The following is a 2,563-nucleotide window of genomic DNA, read 5'->3' on the forward strand; positions in this document are numbered from 1 at the left end:
CCAGAGAAGCTAGGGGGTACAACTCAAGTGGCTTGTGGATCATTAGGCCTTTGCTTTCTCCTGAGTGAGACAGGAACCAGAGGATCTTAAGCAGAAATTGATGTAATCTGACTTCTGTTTAATAGGCTCATTCTGGTTGCTGTGTCAAAAGCAGACCAAAGGCAGGAAGACATAAAAACAAAAGAGACTGGTGAGGAGGCTGGTGGCAAGATCAGGGAAGAGGTGATGGTGACCAAGCACGTGGTGGTATTGATAGAAAGGATGAGAAATGATTCAATTCTGCATATATTGGGAAGATACGGAATTTACTAATGGATTGGATGTGGGGGTGTGAGAGAAAGAAAGAAACTGAGCATAGTCTGTTCAAAGGTAAACAGAGTTTGCAGCCAATGAAGCCAACTGTGCTCTTTCCCCATATGGGGGCCTGGTGTGCCATGGCTGCAAACAGTAGCTTCCTTGGTAGTGTATGAAGCCTGTTGCTTATAGGGCTTGCCCTAGGGGACCTTGGAGACAGAGCTTTCCAGTGTACATTCATGTCTGACCTCATGCTATCCCCAGTCTAGGCTCCGGACAGATATGTAAGGTGCCTTTGGAAACCCACAGGGCACAGTGGCCAGGGTCCACACTGGCCAAGTCCTCATGTCCATCTGTGCCAAGCTGCAGAAAAGGGAACATGTAACTGAGGTCCTATATAGGGCCAAGTTTAAATTCCCTGGCTGCCAGAAGGTCCACATCTCCAAGAAGTGGGGCTTTGCTAAGTTTAATGGGGACAAATTTGAAAACATGGTGGCTGAAAAGCGACTCATCCCAGAGGACTATGGGTTCAAATACACCCCTAATCGTGGCCCCCTGGACAAACGGCAGGCCCCATACTCATGAGAACCTCGGTGCTGTCCCCTCCTTATTCATGCCCACTGATGAAGCCTACTTCCTGTCAACAATAACAAAGATAAACTGAGGTATATTAAAATTTTAGGAATTTATTTGAGCAAATACTGATTTGAATGAATCAGGCAGTGCCAAACCAGAAGCAGTTAGGAGCACTCTACTGGCAGGAACTAGGGGCAAGTTTTTCATAGAGAAACAAAGCAAGGAAGTTATTTCATTGGCTGTCACTTAAGGGATGCAATATTTGGGAAAGCCTAGTTGGCTGTTTGTGATTGGTTGTTCTTCTTGACCTTGAGGCATTTGCAGGATTGACTCTGGCTTAGGTGTCAGTTTGCTTATGTAGGCTACCAAGGCATGGGAACCACCCTCAGTCTAGTGACCCTCTTGTTTGGTGACTCTAAGAGTTCTGCATTTCTTTTGTTTGTTTTTCCCTAAGCAACTGAAGAAGAGCATTGATTATGCTCTGTCATCCTAGGTGGGCACAAGGCCCTTTTTTCCCTCTTTTTTCCTGATCCTCATTCTCATTTCTTCCATATCCCTCCCAGGCATCCACCAGTATGCTTGAGACTTATATATTATTTAGAGCGTTTTAAATTTACACTGGTTCCGTGTGATCGATTTTATTTTGTTTCTCACACTTTTTCCACTTGACACTATGTCTTAAGAGCTAACCACTTAGCTGAATGTATTCCTGCTGCATTAATTCCGGCTGCTGCTTAGTTTCCCACTGAATGCATGCATTACGCCTGATGGAGTTATACCGTTGACCACCAGCCCCCAGGTTGCTTCCAACTCCCTGCCACTGCAAACAATTGTGGGATGCACACCCTCAAACAGATTCTAGTAAAGACCTGTGTGCAAGAATCTCTGGAGTATATTCCCAGGAGTGTGATTGCTGGGACGTATTTAGCTGCCTAACGACTGGTTGCCTTGGTTTACCATTGCAGACCAATAGCCTTTGAGGGAACCCTTCCTTCATATTCTTACCAATTCTTTTTTTTTTTTTTAAGATTTATTTATTTATTTTAAAGATTTTTTTTTTTAAATTTTATTTATTTGACATAGAGACAGAGAGAGAGGGAACACAAGCAGGGGGAGTAGGAGAGGGAGAAGCAGGCTTCCAGCTGAGCAGGGAGCCCGATGCGGGGCTTGATCCCAGGACGCTGGGATCATGACCTGAGCTGAAGGCAGACACTTAACCGCCTGAGCCACCCAGGTGCCCCCTTATTTATTTATTTTAGAGAAAGAGAGAGAACAAGTGAGCACAGGGAGGGGCAGAGGGAGAGAAAGAGAGAGAAACTTTAGCAGACTCTGCACTGAACACAGACCCTGACAGAGGGGCTTGATCTCACCACCCTGAGATCATGACCTGAGCCAAAACCAAGAGTCAGATGCTTAACTGACTGCACCACCCAGGGGCCCCCATATTCTTACTAATTCTTGATATTAAACTTTAAAATTTTTATAATGTGGTATCTCATTGTTATTTTAACTGCATTATTTGATTACTAGAGAGTTCGAGCTTGTTTTCATGGATTTGTTAGGCATTCATATTCCTCCTTCTGTAATTTGCCTATTCTAATTCTTTGTTGTTTTTTTTTTTTTAGATTTATTTATTTATTTGAGAGAGAGAGAGCGAGCACAAGCAGGGGGAGGGGCAGAGGGAGGGATAGAG

The 2,563-nt window shown here is 44.3% G+C and overlaps 1 non-coding gene across 1 annotated transcript; it reads left to right on the forward strand.

Annotated features, from left to right (window-relative positions):
- Nucleotides 1-380: 380 nt before the first annotated feature.
- On the forward strand, nt 381-516 carry LOC123325209. The gene has a single exon (XR_006540309.1). It is a non-coding gene; the product is annotated as a small nucleolar RNA SNORA70 (small nucleolar RNA).
- The last annotated feature ends 2,047 nt before the right edge of the window (nt 517-2,563 follow it).

The sequence above is a fragment of the Neomonachus schauinslandi genome, chromosome 6, assembly GCF_002201575.2.
Source record: "Neomonachus schauinslandi chromosome 6, ASM220157v2, whole genome shotgun sequence".
NCBI classification, from domain to species: domain Eukaryota; kingdom Metazoa; phylum Chordata; class Mammalia; order Carnivora; family Phocidae; genus Neomonachus; species Neomonachus schauinslandi.